Source organism: Pipistrellus hanaki (genome assembly GCF_964339955.1).
Source record: "Pipistrellus hanaki genome assembly, chromosome: 17".
Taxonomy (NCBI): domain Eukaryota; kingdom Metazoa; phylum Chordata; class Mammalia; order Chiroptera; family Vespertilionidae; genus Pipistrellus; species Pipistrellus hanaki.
Window position 1 is genome coordinate 19,300,345 of NC_140519.1, and position 17,097 is coordinate 19,317,441.

The 17,097-nt window shown below is 40.5% G+C and overlaps 1 protein-coding gene and 1 long non-coding RNA gene across 8 annotated transcripts in view; both read right to left on the reverse strand.

Annotated features, from left to right (window-relative positions):
• MTFR1 (mitochondrial fission regulator 1) overlaps positions 1-8,871 on the reverse strand; it is a 49,924-nt gene extending 41,053 nt beyond the window's left edge. For 2 of the 6 annotated variants that reach the window (XM_084864401.1, XM_084864400.1), the window contains exon 1: positions 8,761-8,871. The gene's annotated coding sequence lies outside the window, so the exon portion shown is untranslated. Of the gene's footprint in view, positions 1-8,687 lie in introns of all 6 variants that reach the window. The other 4 variants (XM_084864396.1, XM_084864398.1, XM_084864397.1 and 1 more) reach the window with 4 other exon arrangements.
• Positions 8,872-12,190: 3,319 nt separating this feature from the next.
• On the reverse strand, positions 12,191-17,067 carry LOC311611878. 2 transcript variants are annotated; one of them, XR_014793169.1, is made up of 3 exons: positions 16,671-17,015; positions 13,960-14,098; positions 12,191-12,300 (listed from the first exon to the last, which is right to left on the reverse strand). It is a non-coding gene; the product is annotated as an uncharacterized lncRNA (long non-coding RNA). The 2 variants fall into 2 exon arrangements; XR_014793170.1 differs by lacking the exon at positions 12,191-12,300 and having other exon boundaries at positions 12,611-14,098; positions 16,671-17,067.
• Between the last annotated feature and the right edge of the window lie 30 nt (positions 17,068-17,097).

Sequence of the window (17,097 nt, forward strand, 5' to 3'; positions counted from 1 at the left end):
TGGATTTCCACACTGGAACTGAAGATAACTCAGACAATGCCTTTCATTTCCCAGTATACTTTGGCAGCTATGTGGTGGTGAATAGCCTTCAGGTTGGAAACTAGAAATCAGAGGTGAAATACTCCGATATGCCCTTTGTGGATGGCCAACCATTTTTCAAAATATATATTTTTATTGATTTCAGAGAGGAAGGAAGAAGAGAGAGAATGATTGATAGGCTGCCTCCTGCATGGACCATACTGGGGATTGAGTCCACAACCGGGAATATGCCTGGACTGGGAATGGAACTATAACATCCTGCCTGACTCGTAGGTCAATGCTCAACCACTGAGCCACACTGACTGGGCTGGACGACTATTTGATTTGCATTTCTTTTTTTAAAATTTTATTGATATTTTATAGAGAGGAAGGGAAAGGGATAGAATCAGAAACATCAATGTGAGAGAAACATCGATCAGGATGTGCCTGCAACCAAGGTACATGCCCTTGACAGGAATCAAACCCGGGACCCTTCAGTCCACAGGCCGATGCTCTATCCACTGAGCCAAACCAGTTTTGGCTGATCTGCATTTCTTAGTGCTGCAAAATAAGTACCAGGTAATGGTCAAAGGCCGCCACTGTTACACTTTTCCCCATCAGCTCCAGCCAGGATCTGTGAAGATGACCCAGGTGTGGAGAGATGTCTCCCTGAACTCAAGTGTGTCTGCTAGAGAAGGATGTGACCAGACTCCCACTGTCAAAGAGATCCCCCATCTAAGTGGCCATGTGATTCCCAAAGCTAACTATTAGGTCTAGTAATAATTAATGTCGTTTTCTAATACTTTTTTAAATCGAATTTATTTAAACAACACAACAAAATTTAATCAACAATATAGTTGCCGTTGTTTTCTACTACTTGTGCCCAACGCTCAGGAAGCATTTTAATCCCTCTGTTGTAAAATTCTTGTGATTTTGATGCAAAAAATTCGATCAATGCATTTTTGAAGCATTCTTCATTATTAAATTTTTTTCCAAGAAGAAAGTTTTGCAAAGAACGAAACAAATGGTAATCGGAAGGGGCAATATCAGGAGAATATGCAGGTTGAGGGAGAACTTCCCATTCCAACTGGCGCAGTTTTTCAGCAGTGATTCTTGCAGTATGCGGTCGTGCGTTATCGTGGTGAAGAATTACGCCCTTCTGATTAATCAGCGCGGGTTTTCTCTTAAAGCTTGGGCTAACCTTTCCAATTGGGCACTATACACTGCACTTGTAATGGTTTGGTTAGGTGGTAAAAGTTCATAATGAAGAATTCCTTTAAAATTCCACCAAACACACAACATCACTTTTTTCGCATGCAAGTCAGGTTTTGGCGTGGGCTGCGGAGCCTCATTTTTGTCCAACCATTGAGGCAGCCTTTTCAAATTAACATACAGCACCCATTTTTCATCTCCGGTAACAATTTGCTGTAAAAACGGCAAACGGTTTTGACGAGAGAGGAGCGAACTGCAAATTGTGACTCTTTGATTACAGTTGTTGTCTGTCAACTCATGAGGAACCCATTTTCCAAACTTTTGGACTTTGCCAAGTGCACGCAATTGATTGGAAATTGTTTTTTGTGAACAATTTAAAGTTGTCGCAAGCTCTTGTTGGGTAATTTGAGGATTTTGCACCAAAAGAGCTTGAAGAGCTTCTTGATCAAAATTGGACACACGGCCTCGACCACTCTTGTCATCTAACAAAAAATTTCCCTTGCGAAATTTCTCAAACCAACGCTGGCATTTTCTGGCGCTAACTGCATCTTGACCAAGAGCACTACAGATGTTTTTTGCAGCCTCACTTGCTTTTCTTCCTAATTGGAACTCGTAAAGCATGCAGTGCCGAATATGCTCTTCATCCGCCATCTTCTTAGCCCTAGTTTTGCAACAAAAACAAACCAAACACAAACTTTTTCAAGCAAAACTTGTTAATGGCACTTCACACGTTCTGTAGATACCACGTGTTTGAAAGTTATGTCAATACAAGTCAACGCCAAGCAAGATTTTAAACGAATGTTGGAAAACGACATTAATTATTACTAGACCCGATATAATATCTAGCATGGGTTCTCCGCACCCTTCCTTTACACTTGGTCATTAAAATTCCCGAGGACCTAAAAAATAAATAAATAAATAAATAAATAAATAAAGCCTTTACTTGGCATAATGAAAAATTATCAAACCTATGTAAATAACCTAAACTACTTTCTGAAGATTAAACTTGAAGTTTAAATCTAATGGCCACTGCTACACTTTACAAAATTAGTCTAGTTGAGACTTTAAGTCAGAAAGCTTTACCCTATTACAAAACAATATCGAACCTATGGGTAAAATTTACTGGCAATAATTAAGTACACTGGTGTAGTCTCTTGCCATCTAGCATAGAATCTCACATATAATGTGTCCTTTTTTTTTTTCCAGTACAAAAATGAATGTCATGACCTATGCTACATCTCTCAACAAAAATCTGTTTAAACAAGTCTAACAAGACAAGCTAATTAAAATTTGATGAAAAATATTTCAAGTTAATTTGTTTTAAGTATGAAACTGAAGAATGTTTTCTGTAACATTTTTAGAGGTCAGCTTTCTCTTCGTGACATGAAAGAGGTTAGAGGGAGCTATATTTCCTCTTGAATTAAAGGTCTGCCATTTCATGTAAGTATCTCTGAAATATAATCTTACAGTAAATGGCATCAGTATATTCGTCTTTTTTTTTTTTATAGTATATTCGTCTTAAAGTGTTTATATTTAAGCATTCCCATGCCAATAAATTTAGTACTCTGGAATCAATTTATAATAATCTTTTGAAAAGACTATTCAAATACCTTAAGTGAACCTGAACATCAATAGAAACAAGTACACACAACTTGGAAGTCAATAATATCTTTCACTGACTAAAAGTGCTGCCCTTCATAGGGACCAAAAAAAACAAAAGACAAAAACAAACAAAATAATACAAAAGATCAATAAAACCAAGAGCTGGTTCTTTGAAAGGATAAACAAGATTGATGAACCTCTGGCTAGGCTAGAGAAAGAGGACCAGAAAGAAGCAGAGAGAGAGGACCCAAATAAACAAAACCAGAAATGAAAGAGGTGAATAACAACTGACCCCACAGAAATACAAAGGATTGTAAAAAAAAAAAAAAAAAAAAAAATACTATGAACTCTATTCCAACAAACTGGACAATCTAGACAACATGGACATATTCCTAGAAAAATATAATCTTCCAAAAACCCAATCAAGAAGAATAAAATAATCTGAATAGGCCAATAACTATGGAAGAAATCGAAGCAGTAATCAAAAAACTTCCAGCAAACAAAAGCCCTAGCCAAGACAGCTTCATGGGAGTTTTACCAAACATTCAAAGAAAATCTAAAACCTCTTTTCCTCAGACTATTCAAAAAAATTGAAGAGGATGGAACACTTCCAAACCATTTCTCTGAAGCCAGCATTATTCTAACCACAAAACCAGATAAAGACACTACAAAGAAAGAGAAATACAGTCCAATATCCCTGATGAATATACATGCTAAAATTCTCAACAAAATATTAGCAAATCAGATCCAGGAATATATTAAAAAGATCATACACCACGGTCAAGTGGGATTTATTTCGGTGATGAAAGGGTGGTATAATATTGGCAAATCAATAAACGTGATACATCACATAACTGAGAGACAAAAATCACATAATCATATCAATTGATGCAGAAAAAGCATTTGACAAAATCCAACACCCCTTCTTGATAAAAACTCTCAGCAAAGTGGGAATAGAGGGAGCATACCTAACATAATAAAAATCTTATATGACAAACCAACAGCCAACATCATACTCAAAGGGCAAAAACTAAAACCATTTCCGCTAAAAACAGGAACAAGACAGGGATGCCCTTTTTCACCAGTCCTGTTCGACACAATACTGGAAGTGCTTGCCATAGTGATCAGACAAGAAGAAGAAAAAGGCATTCAAATATTGTAGCCAGGTTGTAAATATTTGACTGATTTGTTTTCTTAGTGCTGCAATAAATACATCATGGACTTAAACATTTTATTTATATTTGATAAACCCAGCCTTACCTTGTGGAATCTGAAAATTGAAATATCCAAAGGTTTGAACAAGACTGAATCAATGAAAAAGAGGCCTTGTTTATGTATGGATAACTTCTACCTTTAACTTATAAAGTTAGCAATCTGGAACTGTGAGCGCCTAGAACACTGTATTTTTTAGAGCTTACATTTCATTTATGGTAAAATTTTCCCTTTAAAAAATTTAGGCAGTGGCATTAAACATGTTTCCTATCCTTTATGATGGATTTTCTCCATATCTGACATTCTTGTGTTCAAAAACAAATGACAAGGTTGTTAAGTAATGCATATATTAAACATTGTGGTCTGGCCTTATCATTTTAAGAGTTATTTGTGGACATGTAAAAGGAAAAAGGGACCCTCCGCTTTGTGAACTGCCTCCTCTCTAAGAAGAGCAGAGTACCTGTCTGCATCTGCTTCTGTTGTCTGAGCTACAGTGCCAGATCTCCAGTGTGCCCATTCTGGCCATGGTTTTGAGTTTCTTCATAGAACCTAGGTCTACACCACCAGACCCTTTACCCTATGTCTCCCTGAGAGACATTTTTTTAAATGCCAGGGCGACTGCTTTACCTCAGTGGTATCAGCACATTGTAAATTACATTAACACACAAAATTCACTGTGATTATAGGAGTGGTATCAAACACAAGCAGTGCTGTGTGAGTTCCCTCGAACAGAACAGCAAAAGAAATGCCAGCTGACACCATGGTCAGGAAGTAGTGTGAGTGGAGCAGGTAGCATGCTGCCACACGGTTCCTTTCCCACTGCCACATAATGCAGGGGCACAGAGCAGGCACCTGGAGGAATTAAACATCAAGGAAGCCAGGACATGTCTTTTCAAAGTCAGGATTCTATGTACATTTCCTTCTGGGAATGTTATTTTTGTTGTATGTCTGAATTTTAAAACGTTTACTGGTAGATAATGGATTTAAAGAGCAGCTAATTGGCCACCTGCCATTTTTGAGAAACCACGTTCTGATTGGTTTGTGAAGGAACTGAGAATTAGCAGATTAGAGGCTAATGTATTTATTTTTAGAGATACAGGTTTTAAGTATGTGTATTTTAAATTTTTTTCATGGCCTGAGTTTTATATATATCTCTGTGTGTGTGTGTGTATGTATCTATATACATACATATACATATACATACATGTGAGTGTATGCAGCAGTGTATATTCTTCTGCTACTGCAGTCAGAAGTGAAAATCTGAATGACTTACTACCTAGTAGACTGAATATCTGATAAGATTTGTATATGTGATAGCACAGGTTAACCAAAATGTATTTACATTCACCTGAGTTTAAATGTTTTAAAACAAAGTTTTCTCCTCCAGTGCTTTTCTATATGAAGTAGTAGTGTCATGCTCAGGTGTTTTCTTTTGCTGTCCCCAAGTTATCGATATATAATGTAATGTATAGTGAATCTATCCAAAATGTCATTTTAGGTATACTCTTGTGTGTTTGGGCGATGAAAGAATTAAAACGTCCACTGTCACATGACCAGAAAGATGGAGATTTGTCAGGGTTCCATAGTGTCTTGTACAAAACAGATCTAAAAAACACTTATGGGACTCCAAATAGTCTGATGCCTCCTTCACCTGGATTAGTGACTTTTCACATCATATGTTGCTTTCTCCTGAGCCTGGATAAATGCAGAGCCCTTTTGCTGATGTAAGAGCAAGCTTTTGCCAGTGATCTTTAATAAGAGTTAAATGTTTATGGTAATTGTAACCTTTTAAATGAGTTATGTGAAAAGAGCATCTCATTTTTAATACAGCCAGATATTTTCTCCTTGCCATTGTGCATTTCCCAGCAGTTAATTTTCTTAGTCTTTCCTTTCTTTTCAACTATAGTGAAGTATAATAGTTGGCCTTATAAGTAAGCCCTTGTGGCCCCTGAACACAATATCACCTGCAGTATCATAGAGAATCATCTAGAAAGTCAGAGGGGAGAGGAGAGGTGGGACCTGGGGCCAGGATTGGGAACATCAGGAGGGAAACACTTCCCTTCTCAGCCCACTTCACAAAACCACGGAAGTTTTGTAGGTAGGAATAAGAAAACTTTGCTTTTCTGAGTTATCACATATAAAAGTTTTGCATTGTGTTTGGAAAGATGTGGATGACTCGGCTACCTGGATGGTTACATTTGCTTTCTGTGAAATGCTAAGAAAATGCCAGGACATTCCTTCTCTGATGTGTGTCAATGTAAATTGTAATAAAACAGCTGGTCTATGTTTCTCTCTCATCGATGTTTCTAGCTCTCTATCTCTCTCCCTTCCTCTCTGTGAAAAATCAATAAAATATATTTAAAAAAAATTTTTTTTCCTCCAACCCCTTAAAATGTAAAATCCACTCTCACCTCAGTTCATACAAAAACAGGCCTCCGGTCAGTTTAGGCCTTCAGGTCAGTTTGCCAAACCCTAGTCTAAGAGCATACACAAGCCTAGTGACTAGAGCATGTTTATTGTTTTATCCTTAAATAATGGTATTATGGTGTCATTTTTGTTGCTTACCTAACTTGTGTAATTTGTATCAATAGCACACAATAAACACATAAAAGAATACTTAAATAGCAAAGCAGTAGTTAGCATTTCAAAGAGCAGTGATACAGTAATAATACTCATCACCAAGACTGCACAAGAAAAAAAACCTATGGAAAATAAAGTTCACCAGTATTTCAGAAATTCCTGCACTGTACCATGCTGTCTTTTCTTCTCTTTTTCAGACTGTTTTATTCCCTCCAATCCTTTGCTTATGTCCATTAAGTTCACCAGTTACCCACAATTTCTTTTATATGCATCAGGTCAAACTCAATTCCACAGCCCTCTGAATAAGACCAACTGAATCTAATTACTGAGTTCTCTAACATTGTTTGGATGAAGAATCTTAGTAGGAGATTGGAAAGATGAGGGATACAGATGAAAGTATTCAGAATAAATAGCCAATATATGCTAAGTGCCAAAAGAAGGTAGAGATTATTCCCCGATGTACATATCTCTAATCCGTTTCCAGGCCCCTTTATCTGGCATATACTATGGGGAGTGGGGACAGACACTTATACTTATTGAACTACACCTATATATGTTGCTTGTAACTTTAAATTCAATTGTATTAACATTTTTACAGTTTCAAAGAAACCAAAATGCCTATACTGATACTGTACACATGTCAATTTCCAGGGCGGAGTCCCCCCAACCCCCATCATGGACTTGTAACTCAATGAAAATAATTTCCCACAGTTACATCACTCCGCAATTCTTAAGACATTCAATTATGGTTAAAAGAGCAAGGCCGTTGTGGTGACCAGGTTTAGCATCCTAAATCCCAGGTGTACCCCACCCCCTTCAATCAGAATGACCTTAAGCAAACCGCTTAACCAAAGCCTTTCCCCCTCCTCTGTAAAATGAAGCATCTACTTCACGTGCCTGCTGTTAAAAAGTAAATGGAAACAATTTCAGAGTGCTTCATGCATATCAAGAGCTCCTTCAATGCAAATTATTAGTACTATTCTCACCGTCCAAAACCAATTAATGCGACTGTCAAGACTGGATTACTGGGTACTTTTGTTCTCAGTGATTTTGAAAATCTGAGCAGAGGATAGATAGTTAAAAGACTGCCCGGTGGGGGAACTCGACCACATTCTTGCAGCAAACTAAATCAGCGCTGTCTGCACCTGCACGTGTGCCTTGTTTTACACTGACCACCGTAAAGCCCGTAGGAAAAAAAAAAAAAATTTAAATGTCAAAGATGTCCAAGAGATTAAACGGTATGTCTGGGACATGCTCCCAACTAACCCGGGGAGGAGGGCTAAGTCCGGCCACCGACTCCGGTAACTGATGGAGCTGGGCGACAGGTGCGCCCTAGTTCCTTACACCGGCCTCTCAGCCTCGGCATCCTGTGAAGATTCCCCTAAGACAGGGCTTCCCAAACTTCTCTCATGAGGAGAATCACCTGGTGGAGCTGTTAAAATACAGATTCCTGAATCCCAACTGAGAAGTGCTAAACTAGAATTTTTGGGAACATATAGGTAAAATTGTATACTTAACTAGTGCTCTAAGCTTAGAGCTTGTATGAGCTTAGAGCTTAATTTTACATGTCCAAAGGTCTTAATGTCAATCCGGGTCCCAGGAAGGCTCACAGGGAAGTTGTGCGAGGCGACGAGTCGAACCACCACCCCCGCCAGGTGAGGCCGCCGCCGCCTCGCACGGACCAGCGGGCGGGCGCTCCTCCTCTGGAATCCCGGCGCCCGCCGCCGCCCGCCCCGTCCCGTCCCGTCCGGCCCCGGGAAAGGGCGCGACACCCGAGGGGACCGCCGCCTGGCGGTGAGCGAGCGAGCGAACGACGGGCTCCGAAGGCGGGGGAGGGGGCAGGTACGCGGGTGAGTCCCAGCCACCAGGGCATTTCCTCCGAGTTCCCTCCGCTCCGCCGAACCTCCCACCCCTCCGGGCCTCCAGCCGCCCCGACGGCCCGCAGCCTCTCCGCTTCCCCGCGGCCGCCGCGCAGCCGTACAGCCCGCCCCCGAAGCCCGCCCGCCCGCCAATCGCCCCGCCAGCCCGAGCCCCGCTCCTTCCGCGGCTGCCCCGACGGTTACCAGGGCTTCCCGGCGCCGCGAGGCCGTCGCCCCGACGCGAACCGTCCCCCCGCCAAGTCCCAGGCTCACTCACCCCGGCCGCGAGGCAGCGAGGCGGCGTCTTCCTCTGCGACTCCGGCTTCCAGCTTGGCGGTCCCAGGACGTGGCTGCCAATCACCCGATCTCCGCCCCGAGCCGCGGCCAGACTGGCCAATCAGCGGCCTCCTCCGGCCCGGAGGCGGGCCCCGGGCTCAGAGCGGAAGGCTTAGGGTGCCGCCCCCCGCGCCGGCGGCCGCCCCCTCGCAGCCATTGTACGCACGCGCGGGGCTCCGCTGGGTGCGGGCGCTTTCCCTGGGACCTCGCTTTGTGGCCTCACTGCTCCGCCCCGGGAAGCACTTTGTGTGGAAACCTCGGGCCTCTCTAGGGGTGCGGGAAACGACCCATATTCTGAATGCAGCCTGAAGTGGGTAATACCTTGAAAGGAGCTGGGAGATGTAAGCCCTTGTTAGCCTAACATATGTTGAGCCCTTCATCCCACACCAGCTGTAGACTGGGTGTGCAAGCGGGAGATCTGTTGCTTCAATGGACCTCATGTCTGCGGTGTGTGAGAAAAAGAGTATGGGGTCCTTACAGAGTGCCTGATAGATGAGGATTTTAGTTTACCAGCTTCAGTTCCAGCATCCGATTACTCTGATTCATTGGGACACCTGCTTTTTTTAATAGTGCTTTTTAAAAAATAATATTCTAAGGCACGCTGGATTTCAAATAATTTGGTCATGAAAATACAGCAAGGAGTGTGTGAAGGTCTGATAAAAGATTCCTATGTAGGGGCGTTGGAAGGAGAAAACCTATCAGTATTTATGTACTGCCTTTCCAAAGGCTGTTGCTGATAGGCTGTGTCACTTACCCTCCCATTGTAACTGATACCAGAGGTCACTGGGCTGGCACCCGCGCTCTCATTCTGATACTGGCGCCCGAGTCTTGCCCTGGCAAGGGCTTTCCTCTTTCAGCAAAACACTACTTCATTTACTCAACAAGGGCTTTTGGGGGGCCCACTGTGACAGTACAAAGATTTTTTTGTTTTGTTTTAAGCCGGGAACCACACCCTCAGTGAACCTACAGGCTAACAGGGAGATAGAAATGTAAATGTAACATATATAACCAAATGTTGTAATGAAGGTATGGAGAGAGGGAATGTTGTAATGAAGGTATGGAGAGAGAGAGCCTGGAAGCTAACCCTGCCAGGGTCTCACGGAACACATCAGGGAGGGGTGAGTGGGAGGTCTAGGCATGGAGTGTGCTTGTTGAATCTAGCCTGTCAGTACACAGAGCAGGGAAATAGACTACCAATTTGTGTTTTCATTTTTGGTTTATATTTCTGTGATAGGCAGCATCTAAAGAGGTCACCCATGGTCACTTCCTTCTGGTATACACAAGCTCCCATGTCCACCAGCCTGTGAGGAACTGAATCCTGCTCACAGCCATGTGAGTGAATCTGGAGAAAGATCCTATCCCACTTGTGCCTTCAGAGGAAGGCCCTGAGCCAGAGATATCCAGCTGAACTGCACATGGATTCCTCATACACAGATTTGAGATAATAAATGATTGTCGTGGCAAGCTGCTACCTTTTTTTAGTAATTTATTAGAAAACGATGGACAGCTAATATGATTTCTGTCTCTGACACAAGATCAGTGGTTCTTAAATATACTTTGAAGCTTGTTTGAGAATACATAAGCCCAGCCCTGCCTGGTGTGGCTCAGTTGGTTGTTGATTTGATTCCCGATTGGGGCACATGCCCAGTTTGCAGGCTCAGTCTCCTGTGGACGGTGTGCAGGAGGCAGCTGATGGATGCTTCGCTCTCACATGCATATTTCTCCACCTCCCTCTCACTCTAAAAATCAATAGAAATGTTTGAAAAAAATACATAAGTCCAGGCCTCTTCCTAGAATCTAAAGTGATTTTTATGCCTAGCTAACTTTGGAAACATATAAAAGATTACAGGCAACCCATTTGGGGATTTTAGAAAAAAAAATAGACTTTATTTTTCTTTTTAGTGTATCTGATCCTGGAGTTCTTTACCCAAATTAAGGCTCAGCTTTCTTGGCAGAATCCAAATAGACTGTAACTTCATCTGCTAGTTGGAGTATTTACTGAATAGAGGAAAAGAATCAGAGCTTTCATTCACTTTATGGCCTTGAAAAAAATCCCTTGACCTTTCTATGCTTCCAGATGGCTAACTGGAAATTAAAGGATTATAATGTCATTATTTAAGCAGAGATTTACCCATTATTAAGTATATATTAGGCTAGTATTATTAGGTGATCAAGGCCCATTGTGGGCCAGCTTCCTTGTAGAGATTTAACAAAAGATCAGGTTCCCATTTGTTCATGTTGGTAGACAGTGAAGCTTAATTCTGTTGTAGAAAGAATGTGGGTTTCCAAGTCAGACAGACCCATGTTCAGTTATGCCTCTGCCACATGCCAGCTATGTGGCCTTGGGCAAACCAATCAGCCTCCCTTGGTCTCTGATGTGCTCAGTGGGGGAAAATAGCCACCTCAAAGGTGGCCCCGAGGACTGATGTAAAGGCAATGCCTCACTTAGCTCAAGAGCTCTATAAATAATAGCTGTGAAGGACATATGGTCAGCTCACATCATTGTGATCCAGCGGTAGAGGACAAATGTCCACATGTGTCCATCAGCCTGCTTCTCAGATTAGGTTTAATGACAATCCCATTTGGTGAGGTAGGTAATGATCTGCAAATCTTACACAGTATCTTCCATAAAAATCCAGAGCCTTTCTCTCTAGTTCTGCTTTTTCTCCAGCTCTGATCGCCTGTCTGTAGAAAAGATAACACTGGAATGGGCCTCAAATGGTCCTGAGTTAAAATCCAGGAAAACCTAGCTGGTAAAATTCCACTGGGGAGAGTAGTGAAGTGCCCTTGTGAGGGTGCTTTAGGACAAGGTGGGGCTGGATGTGTCTGGGAGAGGATTTCGGCTACAGGACTAATTGGTGGGCCAATATCATCTCACATGAGGTGCAAGTTCAAACATACAGCTAAATGCCTAATATTTTAGATCCATTGGCTTCAAGCTCTGATCACTATTAAAGACAAATATGGTTGAGAGAGAGAGAGAGAGATCTTTTAAATCCTCTAAGTCATGTAAATCTCAGTGCAAATGAAAGTGTTTACAATGGTGCCGAGTGAAAGATTGTTGAGTTATTTGATTTAATCATGCAGTGTTGAGTACATTTGGTTGTTTTAAGCCTTGATATTTTTTTTTCTTCTCAGATCAGTATACAAAGTGATCTGATATATATATATATAAAAATATGTATATCCAAATAGGTGAAAAGACCTGCCTTCCAGAGACTGTGACCTTACTGTGTAAATCAGTTCTTGGGATATACTCGGACCTGCAGAACTCTTTTATTTTAATGTTTTTAAATTAGGTTTTATTTTTTAAATTGTAATTATGGAAAATGTCAAACATACACAAAAGTAAGAAGCATATGCAATGAATCCTTATGTGTCCATCATACAGCTTCAACAATAAGCAAACTCATAGCTTCTGGTTCTATCCATAACTTTTCCAGGCCTCATTCATTCATTTTGTTTGTTTGCTTTGGAGATGCTGGAGAATAAACCACACGGGCCTCATACAGTCAAACTTTTAGATTCTTTTGAAGTGAATTTCAGGCATGTCATTTCAACCATAAATATTTCAGTGTGTATCATTAGGAGTTAAGGAAGTTTTTTTTAAGGAGTCTTTTTAAAAAACATAGCAATAGTGTCATTATCAGGCCTAAAACATTGATCATAATGTTTCTTAAAATCATCAATCCAGTGTTCAAATTTACTTGGGTGTCCCATTTATTTGTTTGTTTGTTTATTTATTTATTTATATTGTTGACACTATTACTGATGTCACCATTTCCTCTCCCTTTATTTTTTACTTTTTTTTTTTTACAATTGGTTTCTTTGAATCAGAATATTAAAAAGAACTACACATCACGTTTGGTGAATATCTCTGAAATATATATATTTTTTACATAACCCCCTTTTCCACCCTTTTTGTTTTGAAAAAGGAAGATTTTTGTCCTATAGAAATTTCCCACATTCAGGATTTTGTTGATTACATTCCTATGGTACCATTTAACAAATTCCTTCTGTAAACTGGTAGTTAAATATAGAGGCTTGATTTGATTCCAGGTTAAATTTTTGACTAGAATACTTCATAGGTAGTGGTGCATACTTTCATCAAAACCTACATAATGTTCATGTGTTTGTTTCTCTTCTTTGTAACATTAATGGCTATTAGTGATCATTGCCTACATCCACGATCTCATTAAGGGTTTGCAAAATGGTGATATTCTATCATTCCTATTAGTTATTTGGTTACCTTGAGGAATATAAAGAAAAGCACGTTGAATGCTTGTTTCTTAATATTTACCAGTTTTCAGATAATTATCCCACATCACCTATTTTGTTATTCTGAAGTATAGTACATAAACTAGTAAAAAAGATAAGTATAATGCTTGGTTTGATTCTTTTTATTTACCAATTTTCAGGGAAGTGAGTTGGTTCCTTTAAATTCTCTAAAGATTTTTCTTTAGCCCCCACTCCCAGGATTAGTAAGCACTTATGAATTTTATCCTTATAAATTAGCTTTTACCAGATCTATTCTGGGTAGTAGATTCTTATACAGAGAGAAGTGGGGCTAAATATACATTTATGGAATATCTTCTAAGCATCTTCTCTAGCACTAAGCTATGTGCTCTTACACTATTTTATTTAATTTCGACAGCAATCTTGGAAGGCAGGTATCTTGGTCTTTTTTTTTTTTTTTAATATATTTTTATTGATTTCAGAGAGGAAGGGAGGAGAGACAGCAATATCAATGATAAGAGAGAATCACTGATCAGATGCATCCTGCACACCCCACACTGGGGATCAGGCCTGCAACCTGGCATGTGGCCTGATTGGAAATCAAAATATGACCTCCATGTTCATACATAAACATGGAGCCACATCAGCTGGGCCCAATTTATATTCTTTACCCAATTTCTATAGGGTTGTTTATTCCCTTCTTGACAACTTGTAATTGACTTTTGAATGTTACACTTTTCATCAGAGCACAAAGAATAAGGAGGCTTTGGCTAGAACGAAATGATAAAGATTTATAGTCAAGTGTCTTAGAATTTTCAAATCATAAACACAACTAGGCAATACCCAGAATATTTTCAAGAAGAAGAAAGAAAAGCTGAGAGCTCTTATAGTAAAAAGTACATACTTGAGAAGACTCAGTCCTGCTTCCTTAGCCTCTGGATTGTTCTGAGATGATAACCTTCCGGAAGACCAATGGTCTGGATAATGGATATCAGGTGCTCTTGATGTGTGAACATTCTTTCCTATATTTTTCAGAGATTTATCTATAGGAGATGTATATATAATCTTCAATTAGAACTATTTCCTCATGCCTCAGCTTATTTGGCTTTAGTAATTTAGCAGGTTAACCACAGTGACTCCATTTTATTCCTCTCTTTTCCTGACCTTCTTTCTGCCCAATGAGTTGTAGACTTATCTCAAACCTACTTTCTGTTGACATTGCTTATACATCTTTTTGCCACACAAAAAAAATGTCCTTTAAAACAAGTCAAATATGTGCATTTCTTTTTTAACTCCTGGGTTTCCAGTCTTATTTAAGGTCTCCCCTATTTCTTGTTGCATGAAGTAACCAATATTTTTCTGACAGGATTTTTTTTATGTTTATTTTTTTTTGCAATTGAGTTTTTAATCCATCTGGAATTTATTTATTTTGTAAATGTTGGATATGGATACAATTTTATTTTTATCCAGATGGATAGTCAGGGCTTCTATTTATAATTTTTTTCTCACCCTTTAAAATTTTCTATTTTAACATGTTTTTAAGTATTAACATGATAGTATATGTATAGAATTTATGAATAAACACACATACATATATTGAAGCTATAGGGTCAAATATGTGTTAAGCAAAAAATGTTTTGGGAACCATTATACTAGACCCTGAGCTCTTGAGGGCAGTAATTATGGTTTTCCTTACCTTTACATTCATTGCTAAGACTGTCTATTGCATGTGTTTCAAAAACGGTTGTTAAAAAAATTGAGTGAATGAAACTGCCATTATCTTATTCATGTGTCTTAAGCAACACAGCCATTGAGAAAATTGATATTCCAGCTGTGTCTTGTAGCAAGATATTTGAGGCTAAGAACAAGCAATGACTCATAATGGCAAATAGTATAACTTCACAGGTGTCAAATTCATATACTTTCAATATGAGAATATAAACTATTTATTTGTTTGTTTTTCTTTCCTCACCCAAAGATATTTTTCCATTGATTTTTAGAAAGTGTGGAAGGGAAGGGGGAGAGAGAAACATCTATGTGAGACTGGTTCCCTCTCGCATGCACACACCCTGACCAGGGCCAGGGATGGAGCCTGCAACCTAGGTACGTGCCCTTGATGGGAATCGAACAGGGACCCTTCATTCCACAAGCCAATGTTCACTTTATCCACTGAGCCAAACTGGCTAGGGCAAGAATATAAATTCTTAAAGCCTTTAAGACTTCCCTATGACTTATAATTCATAGATGCTTATGAAACTGGTAATTTTTTTCTTTTTTGCAAATACATCCCCTGGTTTTGTTTTGTTTTGTTTTGGAGAGGGATAGAGAGTCAGAAACATCGATGAGAGAAACATCAATCAGCTGCCTCCTGCACACCCAAGGTACATGCCCTTGATCAGAATCAAACCTGGGACCCTTGAGTCCACAGGCCGATGCTCTATCCACTGAGCCAAACCGGTTTTGGCCATCCCCTGGTTTTTAATGCCAGTCATCTACCCTCTATATGGCAATTTACTAGGAAAAATGTCTCTCTATACTTTGTCAGAAAGATGATTACATTTAATTATATATATATGTTTTATTGCCGAAACCTGTTTGGCTCAGTGGATAGAGGTTGGCCTGCGGACTGGGAGGTCCCAGATTCGGTTCTGGTCAAGGAGATGTCCCTTGGTTGCGGGCACATCCCCGGTGGGGGGGGGGGGGGGTGTGTGTGCAGGAGGCAGCTGATCGATATTTCTAACTCTCTGTAAAAAAAATCAATAAAAATATTTTTTAAAGTATATTTTTACTGATTTCAGAGGAAGGAAGAGGGAGAGATAGAAACATCAGTGGTTCCCGGTTTGGCTCAGTGGATAGAGCTTCGACCTGGGGACTCAATGGTCCTAGGTTCGATTCCAGTCAAGGGCATGTACCTTGGTTTCATGCTCATTTCCCGTAGGGGGTGTGCAGGAGGCAGCTGATCCATGTTTCTCTCTCATTGATGTTTCTAACTCTTTATCCCTCTCCCTTCCTCTCTGTAAAAAAAATCAATAAAATATATTAAAAAAAAGAAGAAGAAGAAGAAACATCAGTGGTGAGAGAAAATCATGGATAGGTTGCCTCTTGCATGCACCCCACTGGGGATCGAACCCGAAACCCAGGCATGTGCCTTGGGCAGGAATCGAACCATGACCTTGTCCAACTACTGAGCCACACCAGCTGGGCTGGACTTACACTTCATATAGCTTTCTTTGTACACTTACAATTTCCTCCTCTCCTCCCCCCTCAACCCCTCCATTTTCAGAAATAGATTGGTTTGGTTGATTGTTAACAAGTGAGGCTGGTGTTCCTAGCGCCCTAGACATGTATCCTCCCTCTCTTTTCTTTGTATTTTAGACTCTGCGTTCTCTTATAACCACTCCCTCTTGTGACTTTGGGAAACAGAAACCATGCCCAACCTTTTTTTTTTTTTTTTTTTTTTTTTTTGCAATAGGTCAAACAGTGCAAACGAGACTTTTCCTGCTCCACTTTGCTCCTATTTACTGTTTGAGTTTATTAGAAGGAAGCTAAAACAAGAATCAGGGAAGGTAAGTACATCTGAGCAAAAGCAAACTTTTGGCTTTTAAGTTCACTTACAGACGCATCACAGCACCTTGCGGACTTCGCGCTGCTAGGAAGACTCAGACATGAGCGAGACATGAACGAAATAGAAAGCCTCCGGTAGTGCCAGTGTTCTTGGGAAAAAATCAAATATATTTTAAAGATTATGAAGTAAGACTCACAGAAGCGAATGAAACTGCTTCCTGAGAACTACAAGAGTTGCTAGAGAAACACACACACACGTTCCATTTGAATTTCTGAACGCAGGAGTGGAGCGCGGGGAGCCGGCGCCGGGGAAGGGCGAAGGTTTCTCCGCTGGAACCAGTTCCGCGGACGGCGAGGCGTTCGGTCCAGCCCGGGCTACGGGCTTCTCATTGGACGCTCCCGCTCCACACTCAGGGCATTGCCCCAGGTGACCAATGAACGCTCCGGCCCAAGAAAGCCTTCGCCGATTGGGCGCCTT